The sequence below is a fragment of the Physeter macrocephalus genome, chromosome 18 (assembly GCF_002837175.3).
Source record: "Physeter macrocephalus isolate SW-GA chromosome 18, ASM283717v5, whole genome shotgun sequence".
In the NCBI taxonomy this organism is placed as follows: domain Eukaryota; kingdom Metazoa; phylum Chordata; class Mammalia; order Artiodactyla; family Physeteridae; genus Physeter; species Physeter macrocephalus.
The window spans coordinates 23,667,668-23,684,924 of NC_041231.1; the positions used below are offsets into that span (position 1 = coordinate 23,667,668).

Below are 17,257 nucleotides of genomic sequence, written 5' to 3' on the forward strand. Positions count from 1 at the left end.
ACGAACCCGTGTCCCCTGCATCGGCAGGCGGACTCTCAACCACTGTGCCACCAGGGAAGCCCCGGTTGTTATTATTATTAAAGAAAATATGGAGGGTATCTTATTCATCTTTCTCTTTGTTTAGGTGAAGCGTGGAGTCTCAGAGAGGTGAGGGGATGTGCCCACAATCACACTGTTAGCTCATGACAGTGTCATTGGCAGATCCCCGCGTCCTATCTAATACTCCTACACCGTCTCAGGGTTAAACAGAGCACTTGAGGCCACTTTGGGCTAGAAAAGATCTGCCTACCTGTTGATGGACCTGTTGGGAGAGTCCCAATTTGGAATTCCTTGCGAAACTACCTGAGCTTTCAAAGAGTGGGAAGTGGATGCTGAGGGCTGTGGACCTGAAGGTCCTGCTTCAGATTCTGTCCCTGAGTCCGTACACGTTTCCTCTCTTGCCAGCTTCCCTCTTCCACCCCCTGTCCCCTGCCAAGAACTGGCCTCATCACTTTTCTCTAGGAAAGACCACCAAATCTTTGGATTTTTCTATGGTCTCTTTTCAAGGCAGAGGTGTGTGTGTGTGTGTGTGTGTGTGTGTGTGTGTGTGTGTGTGTGTGTGTGTGTAATCGGTGACTATTAAGGAAAGAAAAGCCATAGAGAGCTGTAGGGCCCCAGAAAGGGTTTTCGATGTCGCAATTTCTATGCCACACAGTGTGGAAGGCAATTATCTTTGGAGGGGATTCCGCAGCCCTGCGCGGGCTTCCCTGGTGTAAGATTTATTGTCAGCTGGATTGCGTGTTCGTTATGAGAGCATTTACTCGGCATCTAAAGCGCTGTCAAGAGTGCTACTTCCTGAATGCTTCTGAGGTGGCAACTGCTAAGCTTCATTTTCCCGTCTTGGAGATATATTTTTGAAATGGGATGCAGGGATTTGTAAGGCCTTGTGCCTCCCATTGACGCCGACAGGAGCTGCTTCGTTCAACCCTTGCTTGCTGCCGCAGTAATTCACCAGCTGATGCCCAGAGCCCTCCTCCCTGCCCGCCTGGCTTGCACGCCAGGGCACCTGTCGTGGGGAGCGAGCCTGGCAGCGCGTCCCGTTGTTTGGGGGGGACTCATGCCAGCTCATCAATCTCGGAGTTAACTGTTGTCTTACTTAAACAAAGGATGGACGAAAGCTCCTCTTTTCCTCTTTTTTTTTTTTTTTTAATCCCTCTTCCTTTTATATGGATCTTATGGATCTTATGGATGCCTGAGGAAAACTTGAGCTGCGAGCCAGCTAAATATACTGTATCATGAAACCTTAGGGACCACTGAAATGGGAACAGTGGCCCTTTACTGCTAAGAAGGTGTTTTATTGAAAATGCACCGACATACCTCTCCCCGGAGAGGGAGCAAAGGAGAAGGCAAGATGCCCGTCAGTAATACAGGTGGTTCTCTTAGGTGAGCTAAAATACAGAGTTTGGCACTCCTGTGCTCTGAGCCAGCCGGCAGTAGAGTAGACGGATGTTCATTTTTACATTAAAAGTGCCATATTTCACCCTCGGCATCTCCTCCCACGCCCCCCCCCCCGTTTTTTTGTGTGTCTTAATTTATATATTCCAGTTAATAGTTCATTACATGGCCTTTCTCTCTCCAGCTTTTGAAAGTTATCTTTGGAATAAGTTGAGGTAGTCGAAATGTCCTAGTCCTGGCAGGCTTGCCAGCAGAGGGCAGGCTTTAAAGAAGGTTTTGACATGAGGGTGTGTCAGCCTAGGGTCACAGGAGGGTGGCGTGGGCCGGGAGGGAGACTGGTGAGCCTTGTTCAGAGGGCAGGATGGAACACGCTCCCTCTCTCTCTTCGCAGGCCTGCTGCGTACCTCGGGTCACCCGAAAAACTGACTTTCCTGCCTAAAGGTGGCCGGTGCCTTAAAATGATACTCAGCGATTTCGACATAATTAAACATTTTAAAAAAATATTCAAATGTCATGTCATCACCCAAGAGCCATTTTTTCTTTTCCTCTTCAGTGACCCAGTTCTGCTTGTGTCTAAAATCGAGAGTTGGCACATGGGTGTGTCGTCAGCACTGTCACTCTTCGAGGGGAGGGGGGAGGATAAGGCCTCGTGCTTAATGGTGATAGTGAGTCTTTTTTCCTGATACCTGAAGGAAAGAGCTCTTTGGGAAATGACCTCCTGCCCTAAAACATGTCCCTTTTTGAGGCTTTTGTGCACCTCGGTGTAATCTGTTCTAACCTTATGGTAGAAGCAGTCCAGTAATACATTGTACATTATATTAAACCGAGATTATAGTTTGAGCATAAATGAGAGAGAGTAATTTGTTACTGTCAGTCAGATGCAGAGTTTGGAATGGATGTTGCCATTTTTCTTTCCCAGACATGATTTTGTTTACCGGTGACATTCTATGAATATCTTTACATTTCGAGTGAGGGACATTTTTTTTTTTTTTTTTTTTTGAGAGGGTGGTAAATGTTTTCCATAGCTTTTGTACCCATCATATTCATAAGTCACCTGAATGTTGACATGTCACAGTGTGTATCTAGAAAATTAACCAGGAGCAATCGCATTAAAAAGAAGATGCTGATGACAGTTTGGAGGGTGTCACGGGAAGAAATGTAAACTCCTGCGCAAGAGTGAGAACTTGCAGTCTTTTCCCTTGGCTGAGCGGGGAGCAAAAGAAAAGCAACATAATTGCCTTCATTGTCCACAGACATAACAGCGACATAAACAATAGCAATCTGGAGCTAACTGCCTTAGCTCCCTGTAGATGGATGATGTATTAATTTATATTTTTAAGTAAAAGCCCCACTTGAATCAAGAAGGAACGGCAGGTCCTTGGAGACAAGTGCCCAAATGTCCGGAATCCGGCATGTCTGTTGCAGTTTCGTCTCTCTAATTGGCTGCTGGTTGGCGGTCTTTGGAGACGTGAGAAATAACGGAAACAGGGCTCCTTCTGGAGAGACTCGCTTCCCTGGGCAGGTCATCAAGCCCACTTCTGGAGTGAGGGGCCTAAATTCTGTAGTCCTGCTCTTTCAGCGTGCTCTCCTCTAGCAACAGGGTCAGTTGGTTGACTCTCTCTAAGTTCTGTCGTTTCAGAATATGTTCTGGGTACTCCACGAAACGAATGGTTAAAAAGAAAGGACATAAGTGTTCAAGGAAGGGCTGTTTGGAAGAAGATGGGGAATTGAATTAAGATTTTGGCCCCTTGAAATTCCCTGGCGGTCCAGTGGTCAGGACTCCACGCTTCCACTGCAGGCGGCACGCGGCCGATCCCTGGTCGGGGAATTAAGATCCTGCATGGTGCACAGCACGGCCAAAAAAAAAAAGAAAGAAAAAAGAAAAAAAGAAAAAGATTTTGGCCCTCATGAGCAAGTTGATTTTTTTCAACCCATCAAACTGTTCATCCCTTGGTAGAGATAACTGACTTTATCTGGGGAGGTGTCTCGCTCTCAGTGTTGCTTAGGAATATGTGAGCCAGTGCCCATTTACATGTCCTTTTTCTGGTCATTGCCAAGCAGCTCCGGCTGGAGCCGAGGACCACGTGGGCCCAGCACCGTGGCTGGTGTCTCCTCCTTGGCCGTGCCATCCATCGAAGTGTGGGAATAACGTCCCGACAAGATGCTCCTTCTGACTCTGCGTTGAATACATCTTATCTACATTCTCAGCTCTGAATGGGCAGTAAAACCTTTCACTTTCTTCTGCGTTCAAGGCTAGGGCTCAGCAGAACCAAATAAAATACATGATTTGAGTCCCAGGTGTGTTATTTGGTGGTTAGAGTTTGGTGTGGGATCATAGTAATCTGTTCTTAAGTACACAGCCAGCTGCACAATGGACTCATTTAGCAACTGACAGGTTTCTTAATATGTGGTGTTTGAACAAGGGCTGTATCTGTTGTGGGTGTTAGGATGTGGGCATCAAAAATATTTTTCAGTAGGGTATTTAGCATTTCCTTCACTCTTCCTTAAACATTAGCCCTCCCCCCCCCCCCACAGGTATTCATTTTATATTATCATGGCCTCTCTTTTTCTGGAACTATTCAGTGTCTTGTTTCCCCTTGTGGCCCGTGGAGCTGGGTGTGTTTGATTCTTAGGGAAAAGAAAAAAAAAATCACTTTGCCTTTCTGAACTTCAGCTTCCTCCTCTGTAAAATGGGGATTGCAATTTCTGTGCACATTGTGACAACTAAATGAACCCCTGTGGCTGAGTAACCCGTCTAAAGCCTGCCCCTCAATCCACAGTTTTCTAAAGCTCCTGCGATCCAAATGTCCAAATGCTGCTGCTTTTATTTTTATTTTATTTATGTTTTTGCCTTTCTGACCCAGCCTTTCCAAAATGACCTGGCGCTCATAGAACAAATGGCATTAGCTAAGTCTTCTAAATCACTGCACCTTTTCACATTTCTGTTGTATTCCAGCCATTGAAAGTCCGGGTTCTCACTGAATCCCAGGCACAGGGCAGGTAGACAGGACCACATGGAAAGGGATCTTGTTTTTTGTTTTTAAAATATTTATTTATTTGGCTGCGCCACGTCTTAGTCGAGGCACGCGGGATCTTCGTCGCGGCATGCGAACTCTTAGTTGCCGCACGTAGGATCTAGTTCCCTGGCCAGTGATTGAGCCTGGGCCCCCTGCGTTGGGAGCCTTAACCAAAATGGCCTGGGTATATAAAACTTATCCAGGTTTCTCTCTGATGGTACATTTCCTTGCCTAGAAGTAGTCTCTGAGTCACCATGTCATGTTTGGAGAGAGGGTGGGAAGGGCTCCAGGTGGCCTCTGCTTTTGCTAAGCTACTCTGTCACCTCCCCCCCTTATCCAAACCATCAGTCCTCGAAACACCACCTCCCCAAGGGGCCTTCCCAGACCTCTCCTGATCCACTCATCTCCCCCTGCTCTGTGGTCTCATGGTGCTTAATGCCACCAGCATGCAATTTAGTATTTGTGTAACCACCGCATTGCATCACTCTCTAATTATTTTGTGTGAGGCTGGACTCCACAGCTGGGTCACAAGCTTCTGTAATGTTTGTTGTTTGCTTGTTTGTTTGTTGTTTGTTTGGATGCTTCCGGAGACAATTAGCTTACAAACGCAGACCCGCAAAGGAGGTAGGCCAACTTGTAAAAGCATGCTTGAGTTTTATGGATGCCTCTGAAAGAATTTGTCTTAAAAAAAAAAAAAAAAAAAAGAATTGCTTCTTTAAAGGGCACCCTGATGTTGTTCACAGACGTTAAATCTCTAATGAATTTTAATACCTTTGAAAAAAATCGCATGTGGATTTTGAAATGAACATTTCTCCTCTCTCACTGTGCCTTGGTTGGAGAGAACTTCCTATATTTTTATTTCCTGTCTTTGGGGCCCTGCCAGCCCCTACGGAAGGAGGGCCTTGTCTCTTTAAGAGTCAGAACTCCACTGATTTATGGTACACTGGCAGATTTAAGGCCCCTCTCCCCAAAAAAGAATGCCCTTGGTTCTCTGTTGAATATTCATGAGAGGGTGGGGTCACATTTTTGTGACCTGAACAACTTCCATTAATAAATTTGTTATCTGACACAAAAACACTTTAGGGTGGAGCTCGATCAGTGCTGCACCCATTTAACATCTGATCATAAGTTGACAGTCAACTGGCGCTTTTGTCTCTTTTGCTGGTGGATTAATGGGGGGATTGTCTGCTCCCGAGCTGACATTGAAATTCAGGCATTTGCTTGATCGGAAATAGTATCAATATGCTTTCTGGTTTGTAGTAACCTGCGTTAACACCTCAAATGGAAAAATACTTTCAAGTAAAACTGAAATTAGTGGAGTAGGATTTGTGGCCTTTTTTTTTTTTAATTGAGGGAAAATACGTAATCATTAATGTCACGACTACTTTTCCTCGAATATTTTTGAGAAAAATAATTAAAAAGAGTTTTGTTTGTTTGTTTTGTAAGTATAGGCCAAAAAGTTTTTCCCTAAATTGAACAAGGGTGAATTAGAGAGGTGATTCTAGAGCTGCCGAAAATGACTAAATTAACCTGGCACCGAAATCGGGCCACTTGAGCCCACCAACTTTAGCGTATTGGTGACTTTTTTTTTTTTCCCTCACACTGTACTCAGCTTTAAACAGCATTAAAGAGCAGTGACTAATAGAGGTCATCTTCAAGTGCTCATTGAGAGTAGCCTGTGTTGATGTTGTTGTATAAATAAGAACGGAATTTAGAGAATTATTTCTTAGCGAAAGAGTGGCAGATGCTTTCTTCAGCAGCTGTCGTTCTAGAGGGCAAGGAGCTTGGTTCAGCAACGAGGTACGTTGGTTGTTATTTATTTCAACCCCCGTGTCGGGTTCGTTTTCCTCTGTGCGCACAATCACACTCTGGCGAACCCGGCTCTTGGAAAGAAAAGGGGGGAAATAAAAGAGGCCAAGGCTGGGTTAAACCAGGGACGTGAAGCGAAAGTTCTCCCGCAAAGGCCGTTTTCGAGGAAGTTCTCCTGCGCTGCCTTTGAGCCCCGCATCCCCTTCCGATTCTAAACAGTTGCTCCGAGCAGTCGGGGTGTGCGCCGGACGCGCCGGTTCCCCTGCGTTGCCGTCGTTCGGGTTGCTCTGAAAGGCCGGGACAACTCTTTGTCAGTTTCCAAGAGGAAACAAACACCGCCACCCCACCAAAAAGCCCCGACCCGGCAGCCCTTGCCGGAGGGAGAGATGCGCGCCGCGCCCGGCTTCCCAGACGTCAGCCGGAGGCGGGTCAAAGGGTTAACAGCAATTAAGCGGAGTTGCTCCCGAAACAAAAGCCGGGTTTCAGCCGAGCGTGATTTCACCTGCCGCGCGGAGGGGGGCCGGGGGGCGCGGGCGCGGGGCGCGGGCCGCGGAGCCCATTGTGTGGGGCGCGGCGCGGCGCGGGGTGTTTAGAGGCGGGTTGTGATTGGTGGAGCAGGGCGGGGCGGGTGGGCGCGGCGCGGCGCGTCTTGTCAGCCCGCGAGCCGGAGCGCCCCTGCGCGCGTGCAGTCCGCCTGCACGCCGAGGCCGCCGGACCCCACGCCCGGCCCGCGCGGGCGCCCTGAGCCGGCTCCGCGCGCCTGGCGGCTACATGGAGAGTGTCAGGTTGGTCCCTGTGATTGATCTTTGCCGTTCTGCTCTCCTTCCCCGGGCTCCGCAGTGCCAGCTTCCTGGGGCCTCACTGGGGAAGGCAGGAGCGCCCGAGGGTTTCTAAGTTGAGTCTTTTGGAAAAAAAAAAAATAATATTAACCATCGCTGTTTACCAACTTGGGTGGGAGTTGCGCTCTGGAAGTGGAGGCGGGCGGGGGGGAGGGAGTGGAGGGGTGGGAAGAAGCAGCTCCAGGCCTGTGGGTCCTGGAAGAGAGAGATTTCCGCCGCCCCCCCCCCCCCGTTTCTCTCTTGCTCTCCCTTTTTAAAAATGTTCATGGGTGGGGTGTAGTTGAGAGTTGAAGGAAGTCCTGCTGCTTGTGTTTTGCTCTCGCGCTCTCGCTCGCTCTTTTTTTTTTTTTTTTTTTTTTCGTTTGCGACTGGTTTTCTGCCGTTCTGGCCTTCAGGCAGCCACTTTGGTAAAGCCCTCGCCATCACTCCATTCGGGGGAAGTATCTGGGGTGTGATTTATGTCACTTTCAGAACGTGTGACATATACAAGGAGCCTTCCATCTCAGGGTAACCCGTGTGGATGTTTCTTTGCTTCTGATAGTTTGTTTCTATATCTGTCTAGCCTATTTTCAGCTTAGCTATTCAAATTCAAGGAGTTCACACACAGTCAAGGGGGGAGGGGGACGAATAAAGCCGCACACAGAAAAGGGCAGGCTGGCGGAGGGACACTCAGGCAGGTTTGGGCGTCTCAGCCTCTGTTGCATTACTTTGCTGGTTAATTAAGTAGTAAGTGGGCTTTGGGTTAGGACGTGCAGCAGACTGAGGAATTGTCAGGGGCTGCTCCCGTCCGAACCGGCTTTGAAGGTAGCTACCTCAACTGTCAGAACTGCCTGAAAGACGGTCAGTGGAAACGAGACTTTCTTGGTTCCCCCCGCCCAAGTGTCGTGATGGGAAGGAGGGGACCTTTAGGAAGTGGGTGGTAAAGTTTTAGAGCAAAGTACATATAGACTCTTTCCTCTTTGGGATTAACTCCTTCAGGGCCTGCCGGTTCGGAGTAAAATATCTAATAATTTTATACTCTTGTCCACACAGACCAAGTGTTCTAATCAAGCCAATTTAAAAATGCAAATCACCTAATTTCCATAGATTCCAACATTCTGAAAGTGACACGTTTGGGGGAAAAAATTAAGCCTAATAACAGGAAATGTGAATCATACTATCAGTGACTAATCTGCTTAAGAAAAAAATGTTACATTTATTTTATTAGGAAGTCAGTGTTAAAGAAGCCATTTTTTTTAACTTCAAATCGAGTGAAGTTTTTATTTTAGAGGCGGCCTTTTTTTTTTCCATTTGTTTGTAATAGATTTTCCAAGAGGAATGCTCAGTCAAAGCTGGTTTATGTGGTAAAGTGTTCAAGCTAGCATGTCATTGTCAAAAACCTCAAACATGATCACATTAAGATTCTAGTTTAGGATCTGTTGCTGTTATTGTTGTTTAAAAGAATACAAAGCTTTCTCGAATATTAAGACTCCTCACTAAGTAAACCGAATGAAGACTGAAGCACATTGTTCTAATTGATGCCCTTCGCTTACATTGAAAAAAGGTCTACTTCTATTTTACGTGATTCTTTGTAGCTGCCTGACACATTTCAGTGGAAAGTGTGTAAAAATGAAACCAAAATACAGACTGCCTACCCAGAGACACTGGCTGACTTACTCTAGGATGTGATAGAGCTGAACTGAAAACGGATTGGGCTGACACTTGATAATCAAAGTTGATTTATTGTTCATTAGTACTGCATTAGCCCTTTCAGGCAAGACAGTTATTTGTGTAGTGGCCTGTCAAAAGCAAGACTGTAAGCACCTGTCATTTCTGCGGCATGAGATAAGCAACCAGATATTAAGATGATGCAAATAAAAATATGTTGGACTAGGTCAAGGGCCACATGATCATAAATTTTTTCTTTAAAAGAAAAAAGATCATGGGTCACTACCAATCTGTAAGAAGAAATCTATTAACTATATATACATATATATATATATATATTTTTTTACCCTAGGGACTACTTATAGAATGAAAGTAATGGGCTTTATGCTGTCTTATTTGCCCCCAGAACTTTCTTTTCTACCCGTATGTGCAGCTCATTTGATAAAAAGTTGGTCAGTTAAGGAAATGAGGAGTGTAACATGTCAATTCTTTAATTTGAGTAATTCAAGAAAGGTAGGCTTCCCATTTGTGTTGTGTTTTTAAATAAACATATTTCATTAAGTGAAACTCTCCTAAGCATGGGCTGATTATATGAAGATGTGATGATATCATAGCTAAGCTATGCTAATGTCGGATAATAATGTCAAGGGCATTTTCTGCAACGTGTTTCACTCTCGCTTTTTTTCTTCCCTCCCTGGAAGGGAATGATCTCATGACATACAATAGAAAACAACCTAAGTGTCAAAAGAAAACAAAATTAGTGAACTTTTGTCTGCAGCCATAGAAACGCGGATTAACTCATATTTTTCCAGAGGATGGAATGGAAACATTCTGCAAGAGGCTATATAGTGTATTGTCTTCTCTGAATTTTCATTTGACAGGGATTTTAGAGGCTGTGATCTTAATTAAATCTCAACTAGCTGAAGTAATGCATCTAAAGGCATGCAGTGTTGCGTAACCTTGCTCAGTTGGTAAACCATAAATCATCGGAAAGCTTATGATAGGAGTGGTTGGCCTGAATTTTGTTTGTTTGTTTGTCTACAGTCAAATGTACTGTAAAAACAAAACCCTCACCATCACTGCCTTGTATTTGCATGTTGTCAGGAGCTGTCACTTGAAAGATAAACTCTTTCATGACGCTGACCAGTTCTGCAAACTTTTCAGCCGACCTCCACACAATTGCAAGATAACAGTGAAATTAAAATCCAGATTAATTAAAAGCAATGGAATTTCAGATTTATCTCAGCTGAGTAAGGTGGCAGAAGTGTGTTGGTGCTACAGGGTTTTACTGAGACAGTCAGGAGACGGTAGTGTGACGAGCTTCTTAGCTTGAACTAAAATGTGAATAAAATTTGAATTGGCCAAAAAAAGGAGATTGAAGAAATTTATTTTACTCTGTGGCTTAGTTGTAGATGAACACCACTAAGGGGAAACTTAAAACTATCCTCTTAGGAGTTTGGCAAATAGAATAGTACGAGTCCACCGCAGGTAGTTCTTTGTGATTTATTAGTGAGGGATAAGGCAGCAACAGTTGACCAGAGAAGGTTGGAGTAAACAAATACATAGTGTCTGGTGTGTGTGTTACGTGTTAAAATGCGTATGAATTTGATGACAAGGAGTTACAGTCATTTGATAGATATTAACTAGTCCAGATCTTACAAATTCTACTAGTGCTTGTAAATACTAGGTTATTTACTTTCAGTGTCTTTTAAACAGATGTTTTTTTTTTACTGCTGCATTTTTTGGTTCATATGTATGCTCTAGTAGAAGCAGCCATCTACACATAAAAATTGAGAAAGCTATCGTGTGATATATTGATTTTCTATATCTTTGTACGTAAGATTTCATACAAGACTAGGAGTTATGTTGCTGATAAGCTGTGGCTCTCCGGGGGGCAGAAAAATAATGTAGCTTCGTGTATACCTGCATGGCTGGGTTTGGGGACAGACATGAATTTGGTTTGGTTTGATGAAAGATTTCTATTCTTGGCAATAGCATGATATTTCTGGACATTGGTTTGAGTCATTTCAAAGTGTGCAGTACTTTTTATTTTTTCCCCTCCTCAAAAATGACATTCTAAATTCAGTTTTATTTACTCTTTTTTAAAAAGAGAAAACTCAGCCACCTCTTAGCTAAACAGTCTTCTACAGATGGTGGGAACTTGAACTGTCTGGAAAGACCTGAACTGGGCCTCTCCTTGAGGACTGTAGGAATAATCTCTGAGTCTTTCTTCCTACCTGACAGCTGTTTGAAGAGAAATTAATTTAGAATGAGAGAAATAAATATTGAATACATGCACTGTGCCTCCTTTTCAAATCCGGTTGAAAGCAACTGATCAATGAAGTTGCTGGCTAAATGTGAGGGTGCACTTTTTTGGGATACCTTGGTATCATGTTTTAATTTTTAAGCTTTATCTGGCCCTTAAATCTGAAACATCATTGTTCAAATAACTGAGAACAAGGTAAATCAACAACATCAAAAAGGTCGGCTTCTGTGATTTCTCAAGGGCTTGTTATTTTGTACTTCCCAATTCTATTTGATGTCTTGACAAAACAAGATGACACAGGGGAGAATACATTAAATTTTGATTTTTTTCATCTAACCTGTTACTGTTGTGGCAGCTTAATTTCTTTTACTTTGTCCTGAAGATGGCTTTTTGTACAATTACTCTAATTGTCACACCACTTCATGAGTGTGGGTCTTCATGGCTTTCCCATTTGCCTTGATTTTACTAGGCGTTTTTGAACATGTTTTGGCCTTTATCACATAGGGAGCTTTGGGTTGGGCTTTGTCTTCATTAGAAATAAATCAGTGAATGGTGAGATTGTCAGAGAAGCAACTGATGCTTTCCTGTTAGAATCTAATTTGCACCCCTTAGCTTAACTGTGATGGATAAGGTAAAGGTGTTGGAAATAGGCAGGAGAAACTACATAATTTGAGAAACAGAAGTTGTAATTCTGAAAAAAAGGGGAAAGAAAGGGTGATTGCACCCTCAGTCAGGCCTTAAAAACGTTGCAATGATCTAATTTTGGCCTACCTGCATGTTTAAATCCAACTAAAATCCCCCCTGTATCTCAGTAAATAATAAATATATATGTATATGTATTAATTGTATGTATCTGATATATATATTTTCGTAGTTAAGCACCCTATGATATCTTCTGTGCTGGTTAAAGCGTGAAGAGCTGTCCATTTAATTCTTAGCCTTAGAAAAATGTTTGATGGGCAAAAGATCAACATTTAACTTTTCTTCATTTAACAGTATCCGTTGATCTACAGCTGTATCTCCAAGTTGTCTTTCCTTATTCTTATCATCTATGTGTGTCAAATAGGACAGATACAGTTGCCTTCCCTTTCACTATTTTTGAATAATGCTTCAATGTAAGGGAGCTTACGTAGCCAAGGCCTCTTCCTTTTCTCTTCAAGAGCTAAAGATCTGTGGGTAGAATCTATTCTGAGGTACCTTCTTGGAATAATTCTCCCCTCCTCTTCTTTACAGTACTTAAAAGACGATTTTTGTTGTTGTTAATATAAACTGTCATAGCAGGTTTGATCCACGTGCACTAAGTTTTTTCCATCCCTCCTCCAAGAGAAAGAGACTGAGGAAGGAAGAGGGGGCATTATTTCTAGATGATAATAATAATAATAATAGTTGCTAGGTTGAAAAGATCAGGGCTTATTGGATGATTATTTTCACGTGTAGCTTCCATTGTTTCCTGTATTTAACAGTCACTGATGGAAGAAGCGATTTAATTTATGTAAACTTTACATTTTTATGCAAATGAAGCTGATATTAGAGCTAAAACGGTTACGCTGGCACTCAGTGAAGTAACCTTGTGTGTGTGGGGAAATGTGAGAGGAGAGCAGTGGAGGTCCCACGAATGCCTGTGCTGTAAACAAATATGAATTTATGCCACTTTGTACAATTGAGAGACAAAAAAAGAGCTCAGAGAGCGTTGCCAGCATTGCTTATTAGGCTTGATAACCTGAAATAACTCCTGATTGGCAGGCAAGTCTTGGCCATACAATTCTTCCTGAAGGAAGGATAGCCTTTCTTGATAGAATGTAATAAACAAAATGATAAAAAATGAAATGCTAATTGCATTTTAAAGAGGTCTCTTTTTTTTCCCTAAAATTTTAATAGGTGGTTGTATTGTTACTGAGAGAACAGTTATGCTAATGACTGACTACTTAGATGATTTTGCATTAATATAATAACCATTACCTGCCTTAATGCTTTGTACAGTATTGTGGCAAAATAGCGAAGCCTAAAAGAGTTATACAAAAAACAGAATTCTATAATGAAACAGAATTATACTTTCCACATGAATAGCATGCTTTTTTTTATTTTTTGAAGACTGAAATATTATGTCAGAAATGTATTTTCTTTCCTGTGTGATACAGCTACTTTACATGGTATCTGTGGCTTTTTGGGTTTTTGTGTGTCTGCGTGTGTGTTTCTTTTTCTTCTTTCTAAACACCATGGGGAACAGATAGAAGCTTCCTAACTTTTTTGTTTGCCGATATATCAGTTGTATCCATTGGGTTATTAATTATGAAAACTGTTGTCTTTCATGGGGGGGGGCTTGCTGTTTATTTCCTTTTACACAGGCTCGCTTCTACATGATCATATCAAATTTGACATAGGTGTGTGTGTGTGTGTGTGTGTGTGTGTGTGTAGCCAATTTCTTTGGTTTTGTTTTGATGTTCTGCAGCATTCTCATTTAATTCATTTTGCTCTTATTTGATGAACCAAGTGACACTGCCTAACCTGGTCAGTTATCATTCACACACAGCCCGAGGTCTAGAAGGGACTTAAGTTTCTTGGGACATCCACGAGGTGAATAACCAGAGGTGAAAACTAGTTTCTAAATTCTTAATCCAGAGAAATGGAAATACAGCAGTATTTAAAATGTTTTTATCTTCTCCTTTGCATTATTTGTACACATAGCAATTATGAGAAATGCTGAGGTCCAAAAGTCTATGTGTATTTATACCTGGCAGCATTTCCTTGGAGTTAACGTGAGTGTAAACTAAAGAAAAAGAAAAAGAAAGGATAACATGTTATTTTCAGTATTTATATTGTGTCATCTCCCCTCCCACCCAATTCCTCCAATTGTCTCCTAGATTAGAAATAAGTATTGTTTCTATGGGTGTTTTTATTTGTTTGTTTGCTTTTTAGATTTTTTTCTTCCCCTTCCCCTTACCTACCTCTCCCTGTTGAGGATGGAGGAGAAAAATAAGCCATATTATTTTAATACTCTTCTAGCGTTCAGATGATATAAAGCCATTTGGAAGTAAAAGAAAACTGTATCAGGCAGAATTTACACAGCAGTGGATGGGCTTTTAACAGCACTTATTGGTGCAGAGGACGTCTCCCCAGTGGCTGGTAGGAAGGTAGCAGCAGGCCCACACCAGCGGCCGTGTCCCGATGGCCCCAGCACAGCTGTCCGGCTAGCATGTTCGCAGGTTTGTGTGCACCTGGGGTGGGCCACACCCAACTGGTATCAGTCAGCAGTGTATCAACCAATTTTTTTGTAAAATTCATGACTTCCCCTTGAAACTCAACTAAAGAGTGTTAACTCTGTGTGTGTATGTGTGTGTGTGTGTGTGTGTGTGTGTGTTTAAATTCAGTTTTGTATGCTAGCATTCTTTAAATGTCTGCCAGAAGTTTAATTTGAATTTCTGATCCCTGAAGGCAGCTAGACAGAATCATTCCCGTTCTTCATAAATTGCCTTCTATGATTCATTGTTAACTCATAAAACATACTCATTTCTATATACTCAAACAGTTAAGGTAGTTACAGTATCGGGGATACAGGTCTTTTTTTTTTTTTTTTTCTTTTTTGCATTATATTTAAATTGTCATTTGAGGAAGAAATTGAGCATTTGCTTGAACTGCTAGTTAAGGCATGAGCCCCGTACCACACAAAACCTCAGAAATTAATGTTTTTATCTAAAGGAGGGTAAAGTAGGTGCATGGAATTGGGGTGGGGGGAGTTTAGTTTCGACTGAATATTCTGAGAGAGGGGCTCATAAATATTAGAGCGCCGTAGTTAAAAACTCACATGACTGTTTTAAATACTATTGATTTAAACCACTGGCTAGATTTTATGAATCAAAGTGTAATTTCGAAGGCTTGGCCGTATTTCTCAATGCTGAAGTACTCTCTCTTGTGTGCCTTTAGCTGCTTTCCAGACATTCAACACAGGATTAAATGATAGTAGTTACAGTGATCAATAGGTTAAGACCAGTACAATCACTCTTGCCGCTAATGACCTCAGTAGTAATGGGCAATAAAGTGTGGGCTATAATAGCCTCTCGCTGGTACTGCATGCCCTTTGATTCCCAGTATTAGTAGGGACTAGCTACGTGAAAAAGTTAGACGTCGAGAGCTGAGGCAGTGGATATGTAGGCTATAATTCTTAACTATTTAAAGCCTCACACTGTGCTAAGATTTTTTTTTTTTTTTTTTTCCTTTTCCTTTTTCCACCCCACAGTGGTTTCTGGTTCATTTGGCTATGTTTGTGAAAGCTTTCCTTAACTGATTTTCATGACACGTTGGAGGAGAAACTTTGGGAAAATCTCAGTTTTATTATGTTTATAAATGAAGCTCGAGCCCACTTTGGAAGCTCAGAGCTAACTTGTGTGAAAATGTGGTTTCAGATAGTAAAAGCAAAGTTAAGGCCATCAGGATCTAATAGCCCACTTGTGATTATTCAGAGACCGGTCACCAGGCTGGAGGATTACTCAGGCTTCTCGCCCCTTTCCCTCCTTTGGCTGTGCCTGCTGCTGCTTTAAGCATTTGACTAGTTGTCACCACCTCCGTCGAGATGTCCAAAGGGAGAAAGGAGAGGAGACTCAAGTTCATTTTACTGTTCTGTAACATGACGACAAAAATCGAATAAATAACTATGGGAAAAGGAGATTTAAACTGTTGACTGTATATGAGGGTTTAAAAATGATCTGTGTATGTAAGTCCTTTTTTAAAACTTTTTTAAGATCTGTTTTATTGACGCATCATTTACCTATATAAAATGCATTTGTTTTAAGTATACAGTTGGAAGAATTTTGGCAATTGTATCCACCCTCTGTGACCACAACCCCAACCAAGATAGATGGCATTTCCATCACCCCCAAAAGTTCTCTGGTGCCCTTCTCTTGCATAGGCTCTCCATAGTCCTTTTAAACATGATGAGCAAGAGATTGTTTCTCTGATGGTTTCTGTTGTAACACTGTTAATTTCACGTTCATCACCAGCTTAGATCTTAACACCACCCTGTTCCTGTCTGTTTTCCTGTTCATCACCATCAGAAATTTGGCTCAAGAATATTTATATTGTACATCATCCAAGAAACGCAGGGGAAAAAAGAAACCTTAAACATGGTTCTTTTGTTTGCTTAATCAAACCTCCCTGTATGATGATGCAACTCTCAAGGAAAAGTAAACTTCTATTGTGATACGTTGGCTTTCGCAGCTCAAAAGATAGAGATTGGCACCCAATACAGACTGAAAAATTCAAAAAGTTTCTGCTGTATGAAGACAGAGTCGACTAATTGGAACGAATTTCTAGGTGGAATGAATTTCTAGGAAGACAGAGTCGACTAATTGGAATGAATTTCTAGATGTTTTGATAATGCCTTCTTGGTGTTTGTCCTAGATTAAATGCAAGTTCACTGTTCTAATCATTGGTGATATTTCGTGCTGCGAAGTATCTTTTTAAAAGGATAATTTATCCACTCATATACATCTGTCCCTGTTTGCATATAAAAATATTCAGACATGCCCATCTGTTTAAAATTACAGTGTATCTACATCTACGCTTAAAAGGCCACTGCAATAGGAAGAATTCATTGATGACCTTCCAGACTTGGGTTAATGAAAATTTTCAATGTTCCAGCTAGTGTTTTCCAAACAATGTGAAACTTGTGCATAAACATCCCCCCCGCACAAAACATGCCCACAACAACGGTGGAGGCTGTTCACTGTACATGAATCTGACCTTCAGGAACCTTTTTTAGTTCATCAAAATTAGTGATGCTGAGAAATCGGGACATCAGTGCATAATGACTGTGAAATTAGGAATGAGAGCTCGCTATGCAAATGACAGGACAAATCATGTGAAAAAGTCAAGATAAACTGCATATTAAGACATTATGTTACATAAAATTAATACTGCATTTCTCCCTTTTGCTTACTGCTCCCCTGAAAGATTTTTAAATTCTTTTATCTTCTAATCAGCTATTGTCTGCTGGATTTTTTTTTTTAAGTGGCACACAGGCAAAGTGCAAAACATGTTATTACCTTTTATTGTAATACATGAGATGACAGCAGATCCTTTTTAACAAAGTATATCCTTTACTGCTTCTAGCTTCTTGCTGTCACATGTTTGATTAGAAACCAAAGAAAAGTAAGGTGGTTAAATATTACTGTTAGAAGACATACAGGTTTTGTCTTTTCTTTCATTTTTTTTTCCCCTTTCCTTATCTTTTTATTTGGGGGGGGGTTAAT

The 17,257-nt window shown here is 42.1% G+C and overlaps 1 protein-coding gene across 12 annotated transcripts in view; it reads left to right on the forward strand.

Moving 5' to 3' along the window:
- Nucleotides 1-17,257, forward strand: part of FOXP1 (forkhead box P1) — a 610,819-nt gene that overhangs the window by 498,377 nt on the left and 95,185 nt on the right. The window contains exon 1 of one of the 12 annotated variants that reach the window (XM_007105391.4): nt 6,237-6,251. The exons of 10 other annotated variants lie outside the window; for them this stretch is intronic. The gene's annotated coding sequence lies outside the window, so the exon portion shown is untranslated. Of the gene's footprint in view, nt 1-6,236; nt 6,252-6,938; nt 7,046-17,257 lie in introns of those variants that run through there. One more of the 12 variants, XM_024123794.3, reaches the window with a different exon arrangement.